We start from the raw sequence: 25,234 nt of genomic DNA on the forward strand, positions 1-25,234 counted from the left end.
CAGTGAAAAAGAAAAAGAAAAAAATCTCGCGTGAAAGCTACTCTGGTCACCGTGTAGGCGCCAAATCCTCCCATGCTGTCTGACACCGAACAATGTTCGTTGATGTTGTTTCATCCCCACCACTCACAGACAGCTTAAACTGTTCTCCGGTCTCCTTCACGTCTAATCAGGACACTCTTAACGTGATTATTCAGTGTAATTACATTTGATATTACCGTCACCTGATAGAACTGCAACTAATATCCTACTGTCCAACGATCTGTGTTGCTGTACAAGAAACACATTTCGCTGACGACCATACTTCAGGTCTACAGGATTAACGTGTATTCTGTCGGAACCATATTGGTCCCGAGAGAGAATCTAGAGGGGTCTGTACTTTGGGTCCTAAAGATGTCATCAGTGAGTGGATTCCCAAGACTACCACATTGGAGGCAATAGTATTGCTTGTACAGGTGACCGCAGCGATCACAAATTGTAACGTTTATTTACCCCCAGGTAAGACAGGAACATAAATTGAGGTGATCATCTTAACTCACCAACTCTCCCTCCACCTTTGGGAATTTCATTGCACATTCTGGCGTTTTTCCTGTCTTGATCAGTCTGTCCTAAGTGAAGGTACTCCTGTCCACTTCAATGCCGCCCATGGCACCTGTTCAGCTTTTGACCGTACGATCTCTTTCCTCAATCTCATGGCTTCGCTACGATGGTCGCTAGACGATCTTTGTGACTGTGACCACTTTCCGCCGATCCTGCGACTTCCTTGTCACCGTCCGACAGACCATTTACCACGTTGACCTCTTTGAAGAGCAAGCTGGTGGTTGTAAATCTGAGCTGTCACCATCGCCCCCCTCTCTCTCTCACACACATAGCATCGACGAGATTGTCGGAGACGTCTCCCCGCGATCACCCGCACCGCGTTCTACAGCCCGTGTCCTCAGTCGACCGGTGCTACGGTGAACCAAAGACGTTGCAATATCTATTCAGGATTGTCGAAGGGCTCTGCAATGTCCAAAGCGCCCTCCTCCACAGACCACCCTGCTCACGAACTTTTAAGCGACTCCTTGCTGTGGCTCGCTGACTAAGTAAGAAGGAATGCTGGCAGCGCTATGTGTTCTCATCGTGTGCCTCATCATCCCAAGTGTGGGTCGAGCTTCGTAGTCTAAAGTGTCGTCAAAGCTCAACAACTGTTCCGCTTCTACTCCTTCAAGAGGTATGTATTCCATGCTTCAGTTCTTTCTGAAAAACTTGAGACTCACTTTGCGACAGTGTTGGTGTTTTCTTTTTATTTAGTTACATCTCGAAACGTTGAGAGTCACGTTGAAGATATCTCCTTCTCCTTTACCCCCCATCACGCTCTATTATACAGCGGCTTTCACAATTCCTACTACAACAAGTTTCTAGGGTTTGTAGAGAGAGTGAGTAGATAAAGTTGTCTTAAGTATCCCATGTCCAGAAATGGACCGTTTGCATGTAAAATAAGTTTGAAGATCTAATCACTTTCAAATCTCCCGCTTCGTTGTACGCTCACAATGGAGGTAATGAGCTCTGAGTTGTGTGCTGTACCGGTGCTGCTGTTTGTTGCACAAGGTGTGCCTTTGACGCATGCTTTATACATACGATCCACAAACCCAGGTGTGCGTCGGTGGATAACCACTGTCAAGCCTTCTAGTTCCAAACGTACCAGTTCCTCGCGGCCGTTGTTCTAATCGAACGAAAATTGTATGTGAAGGACTTAGGCGATCTGGAAAACGTTCTCGATGCATGGCGTTGTGCAGCTCTGCTATTAGGCACCGTATAGTGAAGCGGAAGATATGAAAGTGATCCGATCTTCGAACTAATTTTACATTATATCCTCCTTTGCGGGGGAAGTAAGATCTCTCCTTATTTGGAGATGGAACTTCATCTGGTGGGCTACAGCACCCTCAAAAAAACACGCTATGAAGGAGTCTACTCTTGTATGGCGTTCCCCTTCCGCTCCTCCCGGAAGGAAACCATCGTTACATACCGCCTCCGCATAGGTCATATCAGGTTAATCCATAGTTTCTTGCTATGTACTGAGTAACTCCTATGTTGTCACTGCAGAGCCTCACAGACAGTAAGCAGTTCACAATTTGGGAAATGCCCCTTACCTCTGCTTCTCCATGCTAAGCGTGATCGTCCATATTCTCACCCTGTAACACTGGCGGGCGACGTACAAACGGTTGAAGTTTTATTTTTCCCCTCAGAGAAAGTGAGTTTCATTCTCAGATATAAAGTTTTAAACTACATATGGACGCTGTCAGCGTAGATGGGATTGGGGCGTTTCCCGCCGCATGCTGGGTCTGGAGAACCCTCTACTCTATGTCCTCTACCAGCGGCCTTGGACATCCCTCTTCTACACTGTTTTAATGGCTTTTAGAAGCGGTTGGCCCTGTTTACTTTGTGCACCGTATTTTACGTTTGAGGGGTAGCACTCCAATGAAGAAAAGACCTTAAGGAGTCTTCATCTTTGATGCTATCTGATTATGAAAGAACAGTTGAATGGATTATTATTCTTCCTCCGAGGCAGTGGATGTTGTTCCCATCTGTAACAGTTTGACTCTAACGGATAGGGGAACATCTGTGGGAGGGACGTCACCCGTTACATGCAGAACCTTGGGGTCGCCATCCACCTAGTGATCAGTTTATTTCTCCCATCTTTTTTTGTTGTTATCAGTTTAATTGATGTTGATTATGTTTTTAAACTTCTCACATTTACTATTGCGAATTTCCTTGCCATAAGGCCTTATTTGCACTATAACTGCCTTACTCCTTAGTCGGGTTGGCGGAAAGTCAGATACGGGCGAGCTTTCTCTCGCCACAAAGGAGTCCTGGGGGAGCTCGCGTCTGCTCCCTATCCTGCATACCGTCCCGATCCTTATAGTATGATCTCTTATTTCTCAGCTCTGGCATCAACATGGCTTTGAATGTCTCCGTTTTAGCACTCGTACATACTTTCATAATTCGATCAAAATTGTCGCTGACGTCACTAACTCCCGATGACCCATCTCTTGACCGAGAGACTGATGACCTCGCCGTTTTGTCCTTTAACCCCCCCCCCCCTCTCCCCCATCCTCGCAACCAACCAGGTGGTGGAGTCTAGCTTAACAGAAGAGGATCGTCACCCATAGGACTACTCATCGCTGAAGTAAAAGTGAATCATTCTGTAAACACAGTGAAGACTGACTGAATGGCTGAAGTGTGAACAATCTCCAGGAGCTGCTTTGAACAAGAGAAATCGGGAATCGAGCTCGGGATTACAAAGAGTAAGTTGGGCGTTTCAAACATTTTGTGTGACGTGGAGTGAATGGAGGTGGAACATGTTTACACTAATGTGGCTGTGGATTCTTGTCTTTTTGACCATTGTGCTTAGACTTGAGAGATTGGTGGCTAAATGGACACAGGAAGCGCCGTATATCTTTCTGTCCGGTGCTCGAATAAGTGCTTGTCTGAGTGCAGTTATTTGTAGCAGCAGAGCTCAAACCAGTAGAGCAGGATTGTAGAGTAACATTATCTACGGAATAAACATCCAGATTTCATCGCCAATATATATTACCACCAAATGGCACGCGACTATAGCGCGGCTTAAGGTTTAGCTGTAAATGCCCTGTAGACTTTAAATATAATTACGTCGATATTGCAGACAGATCTCTTTCAAAAGTACTGCAGATAATAGATACCTTAAGAATTTGGAAACCATGTATGGAATGAACTTGGCTTAAAACTTCGAAGAGATCAACTGAAAGGCATGTCTCTTATTCGCGACAAATGTCACAGATCAGATATTCCTGTTTTAACAGGGAAAGAAGATATAGCCAGCACAACTTTTTAGGTTTTTTACTGGACTCTGTCGTATTTTCTAGTCTTTGTATTAATGGAGATAGGACATACTGCAAATTAGCGTTATACATAACACATTGAAGGATCTTAAGGGGCGAAATTCTCCCGTTTTTACTTTCTGATTGAATCTTTCTTATCTTTGTTCATCCTTTCAAAAACTAAAATATGAATCGCTTGTATTAATTGCGACATGGAAACTTTGACTTCTTTGAAATAAGCGTTATGTTTTGGAAAACTGATTGCTGCGAAAGAAACGACTGATTGAAATATGTACGCATGCTTTCAACAGCTTGACTGGCAGCATGCTCCTGCACTACCGAATTTCTCCAGCAGCTGTTTTGTAAATGTGTAGGCATGTAGCCATGTAAATTAACCCTACATTTTTATGCCTTTATTGCAATGTGTCTCGATATTAATCGACGCACAAATCGCCCTTTAACTATGAAAAGCAGCTTTTCCTCCTGTGAGGAATTAAGATTTGCCACGACAGCAACAACAGTCTGGCACTGTTACTGTTCCTCAAAAGTTTCGGCTTAGTGCAAAATATAAATAACAGATTCATACCAACGTCACATGGCTGTTTCGGTATAATGTTGTCAATATGCGCTGTTAACTATGCTCACTCTGTAGATTATTCTTACTCTATTAACAGTGCCAAATGTAGATCGTAATTAACCTTGGATGGCGTGCTAAAACGAAGTTGACTATTGGTGTTTAAACAAATTAATGGCCATAATAGTGAAGGACGTTTGGCAACAGTGTTTTCTTCACTACCCGTAGGATTATGATGTTGGTTAGTAGCATTACGTGGGTCCCTCATCGTCTAGACCAGAGAGAAGAGTGCAACAAGCTTCTTCGAAGGGAAGGAGAGGAACATTTAAAAGCACGGTGCATTCAGTTAAGTTTTCTTAGTTACCAAGAAATGGATCCTTATGTATTCAGGGGACTGTTCTTAGTGCGCGACCAGCTGGAAAATTAACTGCTGCAGTGAAGTTTGGCGTCACAAGGTGACGTGCTTCTGAGGTAGCTGCCACCAGCTTTCCAGGGCGGAACGCCGCACGTGGCGGCTGTGGCTAGAAAGCCGTCTATTGAGGGGAGGGGGCAGCCGGCTCCTTGGTGGAGGGGGCAGAGGCACGCGAGTGGCGGTACTCCGCGCGCCTTCAGTGCGTGAGTGTCTGTGGCGCTGCGAGTGCGTGCGTTGTGCGGGCCGCCAGCGGTCTGCGTCTAGGTACAGGAGCGCAGCCCAGCCCGACAGCCACCTGTTCACCTACAAAGTGAGTAGTAGCCCAGCCACCAGGCATGTGCAAGGCAGCGGGAAACGCGCCCCCGGGCGTAGGGAACAGAGACGAAGATCCGATAAACTGTATCGTCTGTCGTCGTCATACGTACCGTTCATTATTGCAGTTTTTCTGGACTCACCACCTTACGCTACGACGATACTGGTTATGGTTTCAGTGTGATTTTGCTGTGCTAATTTAGCCCAGGAAACATTTAATAAATGTGTCGGTTTTCATGGGCCTAGGAATTTCGTGAATACTGGTGATGGTTTCAATATGATATAACTATGTTAATTTACCCTGAATACATTTATAGCAATTCACTTCCGAAACGAAACTGTGGCAAGCTGCGTACCTGTACGTAGGAACTACATTGGAGGAAGACGCTGAGAGTGAGCATACACAATGTGTACACATGCCATATTTTTGAAACGTTTCGGCAAGTGATGATGTGTTTATCTGCAGAAGCATTGCAGCAACCCTGGTATCACTCAACGGAACGGTGTGCTTTATCTGAACAGAATTCGAAATATACTAATATTTGGCAGGAAGACGTAAATATACCAATTTGTGTTAATATCTCCGTAAGGAAAACAAATGGTCCTGTGTAAGAAGGGCAGACCTCATTCCCGTCGTGTCATGTTTACATGACAGTGGAGATAAGCTATGCAGTGCCGGTTCCTTCACCCTCTCATTTAACGCCAATCCGTGTTAAGTTATTTAAAAAAAAGTCTCGCAGCAAATATTAAGGAGCATCACGTCTCGTATCTTTTTGAAGAACAAAATATTCCTCCGCTGGCGGTAATCTAGTTTCGAAATGTAACCTTTCGTGAAACACTAAATGCCTCCACTTATATGGGACGCACTGCAAGCTTTGATCCATTCGATATAATTTGGGTGTTTCCGTCAGCATTAGATAGCAACACAGTAGCAGGGTGTTTCGCGATCAATTTATAACATTCATTTGTAGAAAACTGGACATGTTTCTTGGGAGACATAGCGTGAATTTTTCTGATATTTTATATTAGTGCTGTGCCGGAACTATCTAAGCAGTGTTCTAGATAAGTGTGCAGGACTTACTTTGGAAGTAGGCGAATAGCGTTATGCCTGGTGGGTTCGTCTCTTCCGAGTAAAAGCCCCGTATTCTCACCTTACGTTATTTCAGCTCGTAGTGACGCCAACGCCTCCGTACCCGTAGTTAAAAAGTATTCGGCCGCTTTTCAAACCTTGCTAACGTAGTGAATCGTCGCAGCGATTGCTTTTCTTCCATGAAGTGTCGTTGCCGTTCGGTGCTATCACTGGCCACTGCCCCAATTCCGTGGTTGAGATAAGCTGTGGAGATACCAGAGGGCGTACACACACACACACGCACTCACTCTGCTGCGGAGTCGCGAAGCGAGCCAAATCATCACGATAACGTTTTGAAAGACTGTGTGTGGGGAAAGTGTCACATTTTTTGTGTATCTCCTCAAGATTCTACTTCAATAAATGCATCGATCTCTTTGAGTATTCAATGTCCATCCGTTTCGCTTGTAATAATCTTCCTCGTGTTCGTTTTGATATGTATGTAACACTTGTTAGGATTTCACAACATAGAAAATCGGCATAGAAAATAACTCGTTGATCTTCTCCACAAGTGAGCGATTAAACATAATCACACTTCAGAATAGTTGATTCTCTTCGCTAGAGAATTCGAAGTGCAGTTTGTTGTTGGTAGGTGTAATTAAAACTTATTATAGTTCCCGCTGTTAATTCCCCAAGACAGTTGCCTTTTCACGTGCTGTATGTGCTTATTGCATGTGTTCACTGCTCTCTCTTCTTCTTGTTCAGTTTAAAATTAGGGCTAAAGTCGCTGTATTTATGTTTCGGCGAGTAGCTTTCTATGTAGATATGCCGTAACCCAAGAGTCGAAGTCCTCCGGTCCGCTCTCGGAATAGAAAACGTCTTGGCAGTGTCCACTTCCACTGTGCCACTATGCTTACATGTTGCGGCCATCGTTGCATAGCAACGCGATGCAATTTACTTCGACCACGGTTACACTTCGTGAAGGTGTGAAGGCAGCGGTCATCGATATTACAATATGAACCTCAAAAACGGTTTCACGGCATTGCGCTTGTTGCCGAGCTAATGCGTTATTGACAGCTGAAATGAATTCCAGTTGTTTACATTACCGGGGAGGGGGGAAGAGTCACTTCTTACGTTAGTATAAAGCAAATGAATATAGCCTCGAACATGACCACGACAAGTAAGCATTGTGGTGTTCTCATCCTCTTTCGCTTGATGAGAGATGTGCTTGGAAGACTTTCAGTATTATCAGTAATTGGCATACTGGCAATTAGGTAAGCATTGTGTAACTACGATGGCACTGGTGTTTGCATGTCATTAAGCCTCATGATGTCTCGAGAACGATTGTACAAATCATTCTTCATCAACCTCAAGGGTTGCCAGAGACGCCCTTCGCCAAAGTGACCTCTCTCTGTCTACTAAGAGACAAAGCTGTGAGTAGAATCACCTTACCTTCGAATCACCTTAGGTAACGAACCACAGTACCGAAACTTACCGTTCACTTGAACTCTGTAGTTCTGTAGTGATGCCTTCGACGCGTTAAATCAAATATTTCCGTCATGGAAGAGAACGACTGTTTAATTAAGTAACAAAAGAGGAAGAGTACTCTTTAGAGTTCAAACATAAAAAATCGAAATGTATATTTTCTTATAGGTCACGTATATCACAGTTATTGAGTTTTTCACAATATCTTTTAATTCCTTTTGCAATTACTTGGGTGATATATTTTCATTTAAATGGTGCTATAACCTTAAATTTCCAGTCTAATTCGAAGTGATAATTTTGGTTTGTTTGAGCCTTTTATTGTATTGCAGTCAACTCCCAAGGAGCGTCTCGTAAAGTATTCTTTCTTCTGCCTCTTATGCGTATAGCATCAAATCTGTTTTCACAAAATACTGAAAGTCTTAATTATCAGAATACTCTTTGAATGTTGACGAGTACAATAATAATGACAAGATAAGCATTTAGATCGTAATAATATCTTGGGGTAAGGTACATTTTTAATGAACAAATTTACCCAGGACCGTGGGCGCTATAGATGGAGTTTGAGTAAAAATTGAATTGTAATAGAAAACGACAAAAAAGCATGTGAACATAAGGTGAAACTATCGACAGGAATAACAAGTGAAATCGCTAAAAGAGGACATGAGGACGGAATGGGAATTGAGAGCGGCAAAAAAAAAAAAAAAAAAAGTTACCGACTAATGAGGAAGTCATTGTTAAAGTATGTGGGATACGGGAGCTGATTTATGCCATATCTAGAGAAACTACTCCGATTTTAGTGATTAAGATATAGTCTTCTGAGATAATATGCAGTTAAGTGAGTAAGAAAACGAGGTAAGCATTCTTTCATAAGGAAGAAAGTCATACAGAAGTCTTTTCCGAGATACTAGCGGCTCTTTTCCTTGAATAGATAATAGCGACCCTGTTCCATGAATAAGTAAAAAATATCCTTATCCAGACCGAGCGAGGTGGCGCAGTGGTTAGCATTCGGGAGGACGACGGTTCAATCCCGTCTCCGGCCATCCTGATTTAGGTTTTCCGTGATTTCCCTAAATCGTTTCAGGCAAATGCCGGGATGGTTCCTTTGAAAGGGCACGGCCGATTTCCTTCCCAATCCTTCCCTAACCCGAGCTTGCGCTCCGTCTCTAATGACCTCGTTGTCGACGGGACGTTAAACACTAACCACCACCACCTATCCTTATCCAGTTTTATAACTTTAGAGTTCAAGGCTTTTCGTGTGGTTGTGTCAGTTGCATACGTGCAGCTACTCTACGGGTTAAACATATCATAAACACTTAGCCTATGAAAATACTGCAGCCCACGTAACAAAGACCTAAAAAAATGTCGACTGTTGAAAAAGTTCCCATGGTCTCAAATTTTTGTGCGGTAGGTGTGGAAGAACAACATACAAAAAATGCTAAGTGCTGGGTTGTGATGTCTTATTCATATTTCCTGTAGACTAAGAGTTTTCGCTTTGCAAGGGATGGAAGAGCCGCTGACTTTAAAAATATAGTGTTTTCATGATATAAAATGGATGTTTATTATTCAGTGAAGTGGATTTAGAAGAAGAAACAGTGTAGATGTGTACCACATGTAAGTGCAGAGAACCGCAGTAATGGCTAAGTCATATTCTTGGGGTTAACAGGGTGGAAAGGCGGGGCTGGAGGTTAGAAGCATGAGAGAAGATAGGTTGCCGGATGATGATTATGCACTTTCCTCCTTCTTATGTTCAGAAAATGAAGAAGGGCAGACGATTCCCCACTCTCCGTACCACACTACGTAAAAAGAAAGGAAGTGCAGGATATTTCACCAAGTTATGTCGACCTTTCCCCTGCTCGCTTTATTTTCCACGAAGTGCCTTAACTCTACATTGAATACAGATATTAATTGCTAACAGAGTAATACAGATGCAATAAAAACATATGCACGGAATCTACGTAAATCTGTGCACACTGTTCTACACCGCTACGGTGAACTGCAGTTGTAGCGTTCTTCCCGGAAAGGCGCCTTCTTCCACCAAGAGTGCTGCTCGCTTTTCAATTTAGAGGCTGAGTACGCCTATATCGCCCCCAACATTACCTCTTGTGTGAGTAGAACAAAATAACTTCAGTGAGCTTATGACGGTATAGGGGAGCTTCTGGAGTGAGTATATACTTGCAGTTGTTAAATGAGTTCTTATATAAAAAATCTCAGCTGCTGGTGCTGTCAACTATTTGCTGAAGTAGAAATCCACGCACAAATTTTTAAGCCTGTCTGTTCGTATATCACTATGTCTAAAAGTTATCGTTAAATCGTGCGTGGGCATCACGACGTACTGAGTATGGCCGTGTAATTTGGCATACATGTTTATCGTTGAGTAACTATTGATCAAATGTAGAATTTATTTCATGCATGCCGGACATGTCATGTGGACCACAGAAACACTTTTGAACAAACTGATTAGCGAATACAGACCTTCAGTGATGATTTCTAGAGTGGAACGTGTTTTCTGTGCATTAAATGCGTATTTTTCCAGCCAGTCGTTTTTATTTCTTGTTAGGCATACCTAGTTCGTGTGTGTGGTCTTCGTTGCCATGGTTGTGAATTCACATTGCATCGTAGCAGTATGATAAGAAATAACGTAAATGGCGTATAAATGCTGAGACTCGGCTGCCACTATTCTCAGCTGTTTGAAGACCTATAGGTCTCGCATACGAAGCAATCTACTCTGCTGGTCTGGGTGCAACGGCAACGGAAAAACCGGTTTGTCAAGTGGGGCATGGCCAAGCGGTGCACCTCCCGTGCACTAGCACTATACTCTGTTCATCGTGAGAATAAACCTGATGTAAACAACCACAAAAAAGATGATCGCTCAGAAGTCGCAGCACACCGTAGCGCGATAATGTTGTGCAATTCATGGATCGCTGGTTCATGTCTAGCCGGATTCATCTTTTTTCGTTCAATCTGAAATACATCTCGGAACTGAAACAGTCATCATCATTTTTAACGAATAGTGCACGTCTCCTTGTTTCTAATTACATATTGCACTCGAAATTCCTGCTTTCATTTCAAATCTAAATTCTTAATTATCGAAATTTTATCAAATGTTAATAAAGGTTCCTTAAATTAAGAAAATATAACAGTTTAATTTTTAGTCAAAAATGAAAACTCCAATACTCTTTATTTGCACTATGTCCATTGTTTTATACCACAGATGTAATGTCACACGAGCCAGAGTGATAAGTGCCGTATAAACATGAAAAACAATCAGTTTCACAGCCTCGGGCACACCATACCCCATGCTGCATTTTTTACATTTTTCGTCGTACCATTACAATAAGATCCCAACCAAACGGATCTGGAGCCTAGTTAAGGGGTTTGGCTCGACAAATAATAGGACTTAAGCTGCCAGATGTACCGGAACTAAGGCACGCAGCTTTTCATATGTCACTGCCGAACGTTGGCGGGATATAGAAAAGCATGTCGTAAAAGAAGAAGAGAAAGTGCAGCGCGTGGGTGCTCTCGTGGATGCTATTGTTGATCGACTCGTTATCAATGTCGTGGATGACAGCTCCAGAACTGAAATGTATTTCTCGGATTCTGATAAGGACGGCACCAAGAGATTACCAGACGACTGACTATAATTAATACCTTCATTGGCTTAAGTATGGTTTTGCATCAGAAAAATTACCCTGTGCTTAAGTTAAGAATTTTCATCATCTTGTTTGCAATTAGAATGTGTTAGGCGAGAGCGAGAGCATTTTATGCTCTCCGTCTGGCCACCTAATAAGCGTGCGATAGTGCTGGAGTTTTGCCGAATATTATTTCTGTCTCTTTAAAAATTAAATGACATTCGACATTTCTTCGCACGTCTACTTGGACCAGCAGGCTTGCCAGTGCTGTCGAAGGTTAATGCGTCGGTAAAGCTGTTGGCTCGCGTTTCGCGCAGTCTATGTCCGTATAACACAGCAGAAAACGTATCCTTATGATCGTACTTGACTGCATTGGACACAGCGTGTCTAGAGCTCCACTTGGAACGAAATCCAATGAGATTCAAGCAAACGCGGAAGAACACACGGCGTAATGTAAATATCAGGTTCATTCTTATGATGAACGGAGTGTAGCCGTGGTACTGAGACAAGGACGGCAATATGGATCGGTTTACTGAGAGTAACCGCCCAAAGCAGAAGCAGAAGGCAAATTCTGCGGGCTGCCCACCTTTCCGCTCCCACACGCCTTATACACACATGTGAGATACGATCTGAAGTCAGTGGAACAGGTGCACCAGCATGACTCTTGTTTCCTAGCTGTACCGCTTCAATAGATTCCAGACAGTAACACACACAACTAAAATGTACGGTGCTTAGAATAAAAATCTCTTGCGGTCGGTACGGCCTGCAGAGTTCGCCACTCGCCGTATCGTACGAGGAATTGAATTTAAGAACTCAAATGAGAATCTGTTTTGAAAGGCGGCGTATTTCTCGCGAAATCTCGTAGGGAGGATTTAAAGAACCCTCTATTCGAATGTGTGTCTGCGACAACTGCGCTGCTGCCTCGCGTAGAGGTCATGAGAGTAAAATAAGAGAGATTAGGGCGACTGCAGAGGCGCGCAGATAGTTTTTCCCACGATCGGTACGCGAATAAAAAAGGAAGAAAATCAATAATACTGGTACGACTAACAGTGTACACTACGACCAAAAAATGACAGCCGAACAGCGACGAGCTCACGGAAGCGTGTGCATTTAAACTAAGTTGGTGCAACTGATAAGGGTTATGCTATCAGCAGAGTTACAAAACCGCCAGGAAAAAAATCGTAACATCAAAGAAAAGTAGAATAATGAAATTTCGGGAATACATTTGTCTAGGTGTCGTGGTCTAGATAACTTAAGTGATTAACACTGCAAGATCACTTACTAATGCAAGTGCGAGATAAGCCATTGCAAACGTGAAATGCTGCTACATTAATAACCGGTGTAACCGCCAGAACGGTGAATTCGAGCATGCAAACGTGTATGCATTGTGTTGTACAGGTGCCAGATGTGTTTATGGGATGGAATGCCATGCCTATTGCACTTGGTCGGTCATTACAGGGAAGGTTAATGCCGGTGGTGGATGACGCTGGAGTTGTCGTCCGATGATGTCCCATATGTGCCCGATTGGAGACAGATCTGGTGATCGAGCAGCCGAAGGTAACATGTCGACACACTGTAAAGCATGTTACAACAGCATTAAGTGAGCGGGCGTTATTCTATTGTAAGATACTGCTGGAATGCAGTCCTTTATGGCAGTACAACAGATCAAATCAGCAGAATGATGTAGAATTTTGCAGTCACGGTGTGTGGACTAACTACGAGAGTGCTCCTGCCATAATACAAAATCGTACTCTAGTCCATGGCACCAGGTGTAGGTCCAGTGTAACACGCAGACGGGTTGGTTGCTGGCCGTCAGCTGGCCGCCTCTTAATAAACAGACGGCCATCGCTGCCACCAAGGCACACCCAGGTTTCATCAGAAAACACAGCAAACATTCATGCTTCCCTCCAAAGATCTCTCGCTTGCTACCACTGAAGTCGCAAATGTCTGTGGTTTGGGGTCAGTGGAATGCACGCTACAGGGCATCTGGCTCGGAGCTGTCCTTGAAGTAACCGATTTGTAACAGTTTCTGTTGTATCACTGTGGTCTCAACTGCTGCTCAGATTGCTGCTGCAGACGCAGTACGATGGGCCAGAGCCATGCGCCAAACGCGATGGTCTTCCCTCTTGGTAGTGCCACGTGGCCATCCGAAATCCTGTCTTCTTGCGACAGTACAGTCTCGTGACAACTCTGCCAGCAATCATGAACAGTGGCTACAATCTGCCAAACCGAGCGAGGTGGCGCAGTGGTTAGACACTGGGCTCGCATTCGGGAGGACGACGGTTCAATCCCGCGCCGGCCATCCTGATTTAGGTTTTCCGAGATTTCCCCAAATCGCTCCAGGCAAATGCCGGGATGGTTCCTTTGAAAGGGCACGGCCGACTTCCTTCCCCATCCTTCCTTAATCCGATGCGACCGATGACCCCAGTGTCTGGTCTCCATCCCCAAACAAAGCAACCCAACAAGATGCCAAGGCTTTCTGCAGTATCACAGAAGGAACACAAAGTTTCTCATAGCCCTATTACACGACTTCTTTCAAACTCAGAGAGGTGCTGATAATAGTCTCTTCGTCGTCTTATGGGCATTCTTGTGTAACGTTAACTAGCTAGTCCAATCTCAAAGGTAACTAACACTTTTGACCGCTACAGCGTGTATTTAAAGCAAACCTGATTTGGCGCTGCTAGTGTCACTCTTATGCGACTGGTACGAAATTTGCATAGACATCTTTCAGATGTAGAAACACGCCTACCAAATTTCGTTAATGTCGCACAACTCCTCCTTGGTGTGAGGACTTCTTTTCCCGCAGTGTATTTTAATTAGTTGAGGATAATGATTTTTAGCTCAACAGTCAAACCTGAGCAAACTTTCGTTTTCTATGCAATGGCTGGTTACGTCCGACGAAAGTTTTGATTATTAAATCAACGATTCTAAAAACACCGTAATACCGTTACTTTAAGGTAAGTGCATGTGGTACTGCACTTAGGTGCAAATCGAAAGGTCACAGGATTCAAGTTTTGCTAGTGCATAGAGACATAAAAGAATTTGTATTGAAGATAAGGCAGGAAGGCCAGTGGGTCTCAATAGACACAGTGTAATAGAGCAGTAGCCTGCGGTGCTAGTCACACCCGAACACTGTCGCTTAATGGACGAACTTCCTTGTGCTCTTCGCTGATTGGCCGTCGTATTGTGGCCGTAGTTCCACAACGTTGCGTTTCCGGCTTATGGTTATCAGGAAAATCTTATTTCATTCGGCGTCCCCGACCCTACCATGACCTAAGTGTAGATGCAAGTACCGTGTCCAACTTTCTTGTAAACGAATGGAGGATTCTCAGCCAGAGCGTCCGTCAGTTCTGCGAGTGTCTGGCGTGTACATTTTCCGATCTGCGCAGTGCGGTGGCGAACCGTGGCTTTCCCCTGGAGCATTCACGGGCGGCAGCGCATTCGTGCATCAGGTGCAGTCGCGTAAAATATTAAATACGTATTTGTAAAATACCGAAGCATTAACGAGAGGTTCCCCGCATTGGTTTAACGCACAAGATGGAGCACTGAGCAAGTTGACGTAGTGGTAAAGACGAAGTCTTAACGTTCAGTAAGATATACACAGACGAAAAAAATCCGAACACCAAGGAGTCCTACGAGATGAACGAAAGTTGGTGGGTGTGTTTTTACATCTGAAAGACGTCGATGCAAATTTTGTACCAGTCACATAAGAACAGTGCTAGTAGGGTCACCGTGAGAATGCAGATCAGGTTTGGTCATTAGCAGCACTTCACTGAGTTTCAAAGAGGTCTTGTACTAAGGATACGAGAAGCTGGATGATGCTTCCGCGATATTGCAGAAACAGTTGGCAGGAATATAGCCGCTGGTACATGATTGCTGGCAACGGTGGTCATGCGAAGGTATGGTCGCAAGAAGACCGGAATCTTGACGGCCGCATGGCACTACCGAGAGGGAAGACCGTCGTGTTTGGCGTATGGCTATCCTGCATCGTACTGCTTCTGCAGCAACAATTCGAGCACCAGTTGGCATCACAGTGACACAGTAGTGTCTTTAAAATCGGGTTCAAGGACGGCTCCGGGCCAGAGGCCATAAAGTGTCCACTCCTTTGACCCCAAATTACCGGCATTTGCGACGTCTGTGGTGTCAAGCGAGAGCTCATTGCAGGGCGGAGTTTTTTCTGGTGCCGGTTGAGCCTCGGTGCCAGTGATGGCCGTGTGTTGCTTAGGAGGCGGACAGATGAGCACCTGCAACCAATCTGTCTGTGACATAGACACACTGGACCCACACCTGGTGTTATGATCTATGGTGCGATTTCGCTTCACAGAAAGAGCACTGTTTTGCGCATTCCACGCATTCTGACTGCAAATTTGTGCGTCAGTCTGGTAATTCGACCAGTTGTGCTGCCATTCATGAACAGCGTTCCAGTGGGTGTTTGTCAACAAGATGACGCTCACCCACCTACCGCTGTTGTTACCTACCATGTTCTACGGAGTGTCACCGACGTGTTGCCTTCGCCTGCTCGATCACCAGACCTGTCTCCAGTGGAGCATGTATGGGACGTGTTCCACGCCAGCATTAACAGTCTCTTTATTGACCGACCAAGTGCAGCAGGTATGGAAGTTCATTCCACAAACTGACATCCGGCACTTGTATGGTACGATGCATGCCCTTTTGTGTGCTTGCATACAACTTTCTGTCGGTTACACCGGTTACTAATGTACCAGCATTTCACATTTGCAATGACTCTTCCCACCCTCACATTAACTTTTGGGCTTGCAACGTTATCACTGAAATATGTTACATAGACAAATGTAGTCCTGAAATTTCATGGTTCTACATCAACTATTTCACGATGTTGGGATTTCTTCCCATGTCTAGATGCCTGTCGATGCATTCATATTTAGGTTTTAGGTTTCAATAAATCGATTCAGGCGAAAGCTTGGTAGTTTGCTTCGATCTGGACATAAATGAGTCCTTCCCCATTTCTGATTAATCGATTTAGTGCTTCACCTATCCTTCTCCTCCCACTTGACAGTAATAATCTGGAAGAACTAGAAAAGTTACTTTTCGAACATGTTTTTCCGCATATGTACATTTCGCCTAGAGAAGTGCGCAGTCATTCAGTCGGTCAGTCAGATCGTCCAAGTAACGTCTGTGAATGAGACAGAGAGGGAGCCAAACGAAACTGGCACCGCCTTAGCTCCCGTGCCGCCGTCCCTATAGAGGTCGTTCGCTGCCGGCCTCCTTGGCGTTCTCAGCGCTTCCTGCATCGCTTAGGACAGCGGGTTATTGCTCTCTGCCGCCCGCGCTGCCAGCGCAACTGCTGGAGTCGTCTTCTTGTCGTCTTACATCGTCTTCTGTCATCGAGGCAGCCCTGTGATTAGAAAAGTCAGTAGAAAATTGAACGAGACTTGAACCATACATGATGGCGAATACCTCATAACAATAATTGAACAGCTATTTTCAGTATTCAGTAGTTGACCATATAGATGTTCGGTATTTCCGAAATAATAAATGGATACTAGCATCATACAACATAAACAGATCGCGAATTTCTTGATCAGCGGAAACCGAATATGCAAATTAACAGTGAAATAAGAACAGCACATTTACAAATCTGTATCCGAATATAGTTCAATAACCGCAAAATTAAGATAATAAAAAAGGAACAATAAACATTGCTTATGAAACTTCCTGGCAGATTAAAACTGTGTGCCGGACCGAGACTCGAACTCGGGACCTTTGCCTTTCGCGGGCGGGTGGTAGAGCACCTGCCCGCGAAAGGCAAAGGTCTTGGGTTCGAGTCTCGGTCCGGCAACAATTTTAATCTGCCAGGAAGTTTCATATCAGCGCACACTCCGCTGCAGAGTGAAAATCTCATTTTGCAAACATTGTTTATGGATTCTTCTGTCACTTGTTAATGGAACAACTAACTGCACTGAGGTGGCAAGTCACGGGATACCTCCTAGTATCGTGTCGGACCTCCTTTCGCCCAGCGTAGTGCACATCTCGACGTAGCATGGACTCAGCAAGTCGTTGGAAGCTCCCTGCAGAAATATCGAGCCATGCTGCTTGTACTGCCGTCCATAATAGCGAAAGTCTTGCCGATGCAGAATTTTTTGCACGAACTGGCCTCTCGATTATGTCCCACAAAAGTTCGATATGATTCATGTTGGGCCATCTGAGGCAAGTACTTTCTGGACAATTCGAGTGAACGATTTGGTCAAACAATCCCGAACAATTGTGACCCGGTGATGTGGCATCATTGTATGGGAACATGAAGTCCATGAATGGCTGCAAATGATCAAGTAGCCGAACCTAACCATTTCCACTCAATGATCGTTTCTCTTGGCCCAGTGGGCTCAGTCCATTCCATGTAAACACAGCCTACACCGTTATGGAGCCACTACCAGCTAGCACAGTGCCTTGTCGGGTACTTGAGTCCGTAGCTTCGTGCATTCAGTGCCATAATAGAACGCTACCATAAGTACTTAACAACTGCATTAGTGGCTCATTTGACTAGGCCGCGGCTTTCCAGTCATCCAGCCGATATGGTCACGAGCCCAGGACAAGCGCTGCAGACGATGTCATATTGTTAGCAAAGGCACTCGGGTCGATAGTCTGCTGCTGTAGCCAGATTTCGCCGCACTGTTCTAACAGATACGTTCGATGTACATCCCACTTTAATTTCTGTGGTTATTTCGCGCAGTGTTGCTTGCCTTGTCTGTTAACACTGACAACTCCACGTAGACACCGCTGCTCTCTATAGTAGGTGAAGGCGGTCGGCCATTGCGTTGTCGGTGGTGATACGTAATGCCTGAAATTTGGTATTCGCTGCACACACTTGACACTGTGGATCGGAGAATATTGAATTCCCCAACGATTTCCGGAATAGAATGCCCCATTCGCCTAGCTCCAACTACTATTCCGCGTACAAAGTCTGTTAATTCCTGACGTGCGGCCATAATCACGTCGTAAAACTTTTCACATAATCACGACAGTACAAATGATAGCGCCACCAACGCATTTCAATTTTATAACTTGTGTATATGATACTAGCGCTATGTGTATCTTGCATATCGCTATCCATTACTTTTGTCATCTCAGTGTAATTTTAGAAGAAAGCGTTTCATTTGGGAAGAAATTTGACCTAAATTATGTGTTTCCCTTTTTCAAATGAAGCATGTGCCGAACAAACTGGATGCTTCATACTCAGTTTGCTTTATGTTTTGAATGGCACTGTAATGTAGAAAACTGTAGATAAAATTTAGTGTTTCAGTCGTTGTCGCATGACTGTGTCAAGATGATTACCGACGAAAGTCGAACCTCATAGACTGGATTCTGATGTTGTCTTAATTGAAGCCGATACCGCCGGTAACTGAAAACCATAAGAGGGAAGCTACTTGGGAACGGGTCAGCGAAACGACATTGTAGTGATGCTTTTCCACGTGCCCGTCTCCCTGGACAGTAACATCAGCAGTACTGGCTTGCGGATTGGTGGGGAGTGAGTGTATCGTCGGCTGGGGCGTCAGCCGGCGCCTGAGCACTGGGTCACGCTTCGCGACTAACGAGGGGCAACTTGCGAGCCAGCCCAGCGCGTGCGGGGCGCGTCTCCACGGCAGTGCGAGGTTCATTCGTCCCGCATGAGGTTCCCTCCTGTTCATCTCACAACTAGCACAACATACTGCGGACAAAACTCCAAGTAACGTTTCTTTTGTCGCAAAAGCAGAGAAGGAATGGAGCTCTGGTGGGTACCCGGGTAGACATCCACGAAACAGGCAAAATTGCGTCGTCCTCCAACGAGATGTGTCCTAACTGTAGAGCCAAAACCTCACGCCTCGATGGACGCAAGCAACGAACAGGGTCGGTGAAACCGAACTTCCGTCTGTGGCATTCGTTCTTCCGGGCACAGATAGGAAGGGTCATTGACCTCACTGCGTATGGAGGCATTGTCCTCTGACAGAGGATTTTGTTGTCTAACTAGAGCATAAGTCTGTGGTGGGACAACACACCTTAACTGAGCGTGTTGTATATTCTGACGAGAGGCCAGCAGTATAGCTGAGAGGCTCTTAAAATATGTTAATTTTATGTGCTCGAAAGGAATCTGTTTATTTGAGGAAGTTGGTATTAGTTCAGTGACCACAATTTTCTTGTCTTATTTTACCTAAAACTTTAAGAACTGACATGGTTCAAGGTTTAGTGCGCACGCGTTCTGCTTACTAGCAGAAACGTGTAAATTTTTATAGTTTAACCGCACTTGTGTCATGTTATTTAGGGTGCACGCTAAATACTAAGATATCGAGAACTGCAAAAAATATCATTATCACCACCCCTACCTCGCTACCCAAACTGCAAATGAACATGACATGCAGTAAACAGTGCCCTAACAAAGAAATCTTTCAATTAACTGAATCGTTGTGAACTTGTGCAGCTTCATAATTAATAAAGTTATATAACTCATACTACCTATATTATGTAACCTTCTCCAATTAAAAGCCCATTTTAAACACAATTCTCTTAAAAACACTTGCCGAGATTACTAATTAATTTACCTATAGACATATGGGAGGATCAGTTTGAACAGACGCACTTTTTAATCCCAAGTTATCCTGGTAGTGTAAACGGATATTATCTTTTAACGGATGTGTGGGTTTTGGATATCATATTAAACTGAAACAAATGAGCTAAAAACCCCAACAAAACAATGTGTCGCTGATCGTAAATTGAAAAGGAATGAGTCGAAAAGATTATTTATTTTCTGAGAAGTAATCTGCATATACTTTAAATCATTTGTCTCAGTGGATGATATAAATACTTTTCTTTATTGTGCTTATGGAACCACAGTAAACTGTATGCATATACGTGGTACAGTCTCGTTCTTTCCGAAATTATCCCTACTGCTGTATCTCTGAAGATCATACAAAATGTGGAGCTCACAGAATGTGAAGCTTTTTTTGCATGACGGTGGAATAGTGTAGCTCCAATAAGTGAAGCATATTTGGCGCCATTTACAAGATGTTTGAGCAGACTTTATCAGCCAGAAAATAAAGTAGGAGGACGCCACACCTTGGATTTCAACACACGCTGTTCAGTCCTGTTATTTCGTTGTTACATTTCCGTCGTGGGGAGTTGTATAAGTGCGTTCGTGCTTTGTTTTTCATTGAAATGATAGAATTGCGGTTGAATACTATTTTTGTTCCATCATCATAAACGGTAACAGACCAAACGTTGTCCTAAGAGACGGCGCATTCGGCATTCAGCTTATCTTCCTTCAGCAATGCACTCGCTTCTTCATTCAAGCGGCTACGTCGGTGCCTTCGCTATGCTAAGAAAAAGAGACCAATTGCTGATTCTCAAAACGCCTCAGTGTAACGGGTTTCTTGTGCTATGTAAGTTGCTTTGTGAACACTGCCCCTGCATTGCACGTTTCTGTATTGATTTTCTTGTATGCTGATGCACGGTCACTACATGCCTGAGGCATCCTATTTTTGTCAAATACTACATTTCATTTAATACCTCCATAGCTTTTCTGTGTCTCTATGGTAGATTCTACGTAGGTAATTGATCCACTGTACATTGACCGAATTGTTAAGAGCAGGTACCCTACTACCGATTACTCTTTTTCTCGCGTAGGCAAATCCCCATTGCTTGCTTTCGGCTTGCGTGTCACTGTCTAAAGTCTTCTTTTGCATTTCTAGTTCTTGTAATGTTTCTCATTCTCGACTTTCTTCACGCCTACTGTAAATCTTTTTATCCGATTTGCTTTGCTCCCAAAAACTGTGTTTATTTCAACTTTTCGGCTTGTATCTGACTACTTCCATCAATCGAATATATCTTCTTTATGGTTCCACTGTCATTTGGTCCAAACTTTCTATCAAAATCTTCACTATTGTGTTTTGATTTCGTTGTGACTTTTCTCGCTGCTGTTTGCCTGTGTAAATGTCCTGACGAACGAGCTGTGGTACTTTCATTAACATCCACAATGAGATATGTAGTATCATTGCCACAGATACTACTATAACGCCGCGCCAACACAAGGTTGGTAGCCCGTCGTCTGCCGAGTACAGCGCACTCTAGCGGCCTGTGCAGCTCGACGGAACTGGAGTGTGCCTTGTTCACTTCTTAGCTAGGTTTCAACCTAGACAGACGCACTTTCATAATCGGCCCTCAGCCAGTTCTGTAAGGTTTGCATTGATTCTCTGAGGAGGGCCCATCAGGCCTACTCCCTGAGAATATGTTGTATTAGTTCATGGTATTCCATGTTACGATATTGTCAGTTCATAGTCGCAGCTGCAATCCTACAAACTGCTGAAGATAAGTAATTTCATAGTACTATGTGTTTCTTGGAATAATAATCCTTCGCTCTTACAGTGTACCGTACAGCATATTATTGCAACCTGGACTCCTTCAGCTTCTATCAACTCGGCCTGCTACTTATTTGCATTTAATAACGAGCTGAAAACACCCACGCGTTTTGTGCCTCTAAACAGTGAGACACAATAAGATATTCTGTGCAGAGAGTGTTTCGTGACTTTGAAGAAGCGAAGCAAACTGCCCCATCCTTGAGACAGGCAGACAGTCGACAAAAGAAATTTGTAAACAAGCACAGCTCAACATGAGCAGCTACCACCTGTCCACTTCTGCCGCTTTCAGTGGGAAGAGAAAAGGATGCAGGACTGGAAAAAAAAGAAACAAAATCAGTGATAGGTGTCACAGTAGAGAATCGAAGGGTTGTGGGAGGGGGAGAGGAGGTAGCACTTTGCTTATGAATGGTCACCAATCAGACATCCTGTAGCGCCAGAAGCATCGTCATCAACAAGGGGTGACAACATTTACACCAGCGTCACTAGAATTTTCAAGAAAACTTCACCAACGTAAATAATTTTGGTCCACCCCCCCTTCCCGCCCTTTTGTAATTTTTCATGGGATCATCTGTCCCCTAATTGCGGACATCCACGAGTCCGGTCCTGTGCCAAAGTCTTCATCTCAGGGCAGTTACTCAATGTCCTCACTTCCGTTAATTGTTGGATATGTTCCAATCTCTGTTTTCTCCTGCAGTTTTCAAAGTCCACAGCTCCTCAAGTACCGTGCAAGTTGCTCTCATGCCTTTTCATCCTGCCCCTTCTTCTGTTTAATGCTTTCTACACGTTCCTTCCTTTCCGATTCTCGGTGAACCTTCTCACTTTTTATCTTACCAATCTACTTAAATTTCACCATCCTTTTATAATAGCACATCTCAAACGCTTCAATTCCGTAACTTTCCGATTTTCGTTCTGCCTATGATTCTCTTAAGGGCAGTGCTGTGCTCCAGATGTACCAGTCTCAGAAAGAACTTTATGAAATTAATACCTCTGTTTGATACTACATTAGTCTGCTTATTATGTGCTCGTTGCCTCGTACATCATGTGTTATTTTCTTTCAAGATAACAGAATCCCTTTACTTCGTCCACTAAGTGGTTCCTAAGTCTGATGTCAAGTTGATATCATTGATATCCTTTGAACCTCAATTTTAATTCCACTGCTGACACTTTATTCAATTTCCTTCATTGTTTCTTTGGTGTACAGGTTTGAATGGCAGGGAAGAAAGACTTCACTATTGCCTTGACCCATTTTAATCCGAGCACTTCTCTCTTGGTCTTTCATTCTCATCGTCTTCTGCTTGTTGGTGTACATGCTGTACGACTGTACTGCCCGTCTTTCTCGTAAACGAATTTTGCTGAGGATTTCAAACTGTTTGCACCATTTTACGTTTGCGAAAGCTATTTCAACTCGACGAATTCTATGACAGTGACATAATTTTTGTAGGGTTCGCTCTACTATCAACCGAACGTTCAGAACACATCTCTAGTGCCGTTACCTTTTACAAAACCAAACTGATCGTCATTTAACAGACGCTATTTTTTCCAGTTTCCTCAAGTTGATTGTATAGTAGCTCAGGCTTTTATTTGCCCTTGCTGTATTCGGTATTATGTGGATGATATTCCCTTGAAAGTTCGATGATGCGTATTGAGTGTCACACGTTCTACACAATAACTTGAATAATCGTTTGGATGATATTTTCTCTATGATTTTAGGAATGTTGTATATTACTTCTGCCTTTTCGATCACAAGTCTTCCAAAGCTCTGTCAAACTCAGATTCTTTTGCTGGATCCTTTGTGTCCTACAAATTGACATACATTTCTTCTTCTATTGCGTCAACAGATAGTCTTTCTCCTCATATAGGTCCTCAGCGGACACTTTCCATCTTTCCACTCCGTCCCCTGCGTTTATTGACGGAATTTCTTGTGTATTATTTGTGTTGACGTCTTTGCTTTATATATGAGCGAGGTTTCTACGGCTGCCGCCGCCTCTCGCATCCCAATCTCCATCGTTCACGGTCATTCCAGTCTCCCTCATTGAGACCTCTCGTCGCAGTTGCTTCGTTGACGTCGTCTTTCCAGCATCTCGCAGGTCTACCGCCCTTTCTTCTTTGATGTGGAGTCCATTGGCATACCCGTTTTGGTCATCTTGTGTCTGGTATACGTTGTAAGTGACCATACCAGAGTAGGTACTTCCTTTCTATGTAGTCTAGGATTGTGATTTTGACATTCATATCCTCCCTGATCCTATCATTTCTAATATGGTCAGTCTGGAGTATCCACAACTCAGTCTCCAGAAATCCTTTTCGACAGCCAGCAGGCGATCTTTCTGCCTCTATGTTAGTTCCCACAACTCTGCACAATATGTTGTGATACTTTCAATAATTGTGTGGTAGATGGTATGTTTTGTTCTGCGCGTTATGTTTTTATTCCAGAGAATACCATTTAGTTGTTTTATGGCTCGCTTGCCCTGGCCTATTTTATTGTTTACATCATCCGTACTTCTACCATTGGACGACAGTGTCACTGCCAAGTACTTAAAATTATGACACCCATTAACAGTATCAGAACCGAGCTGTTAGTCGTTATCCGCATTTTTTCCCACTTTCAGATATTCTGTTTTAGATACGTTTATGACAAGACTCCATTTTTCATATTCTTCTTTTAATTTGCGGAGCATGCACTTTGCATCCTCCTCATCTCCAACTACTAACACTTGGTCGTCAGCAAAATATAGAGTGAACAAGATCTCGTCACCTATAGGGACACCCATTGTAGTGCCTCCTCTAGGTAGATCGTAGAATGTAGGGGCAAGTGTGCATCCCTAGCGTAGTCCCTTTGTCACCTCAAACTCTTGAGATAGTTGATTTCTCACTTTAACCATTGTCGTACAACCTTCTACATCTACATCTACATCCGTACTCCGCAAGCCACCTGACGGTGTGTGGCGGAGGGTACCCTGAGTACCTCTATCGGTTCTCCCTTCTATTCCAGTCTCGTATTGTACGTGGAAAGAAGGATTGTCGGTATGCTTCTGTGTGGGCTCTAATCTCTCTGATTTTATCCTCATGGTCTCTTCGCGAGATATACGTAGGAGGGAGCAATATACTGCTTGACTCTTCGGTGAAGGTATGTTCTCGAAACTTCAACAAAAGCCCGTACCGAGCTACTGAGCGTCTCTCCTGCAGAGTCTTCCACTGGAGTTTATCTATCATCTCCGTAACGCTTTCGCAATTACTAAATGATCCTGTAACGAAGCGCGCTGCTCTCCGTTGGATCTTCTCTATCTCTTCTATCAACCCTACCTGGTGCGGATCCCACACTGCTAAGCAGTATTCAAGCATTGGGCGAACAAGCGTACTGTAACCTACTTCCTTTGTTGTCGGATTGCATTTCCTTAGGATTCTTCCAATGAATCTCAGTCTGGCATCTGCTTTACCGACGATCAACTTTATATGATCATTCCATTTTAAATCACTCCTAATGCGTACTCCCAGATAATTTATGGAATTAACTGCTTCCAGTTGCTGATCTGCTATTTTGTAGCTAAATGATAAGGGA

General features: G+C 43.9%; 1 protein-coding gene across 11 annotated transcripts in view; it reads left to right on the forward strand.

Moving 5' to 3' along the window:
* LOC126365377 (carnitine O-palmitoyltransferase 1, liver isoform) overlaps nucleotides 1-25,234 on the forward strand; it is a 234,911-nt gene that overhangs the window by 87,050 nt on the left and 122,627 nt on the right. Inside the window, exon 1 of one of the 11 annotated variants that reach the window (XM_050008140.1) lies at nucleotides 4,880-5,132. The exons of 8 other annotated variants lie outside the window; for them this stretch is intronic. The gene's annotated coding sequence lies outside the window, so the exon portion shown is untranslated. Of the gene's footprint in view, nucleotides 1-4,879; nucleotides 5,133-25,234 lie in introns of those variants that run through there. 2 more of the 11 variants (XM_050008143.1, XM_050008147.1) reach the window with 2 other exon arrangements.

The sequence above is a fragment of the Schistocerca gregaria genome, chromosome 1, assembly GCF_023897955.1.
Source record: "Schistocerca gregaria isolate iqSchGreg1 chromosome 1, iqSchGreg1.2, whole genome shotgun sequence".
NCBI lineage: Eukaryota > Metazoa > Arthropoda > Insecta > Orthoptera > Acrididae > Schistocerca > Schistocerca gregaria.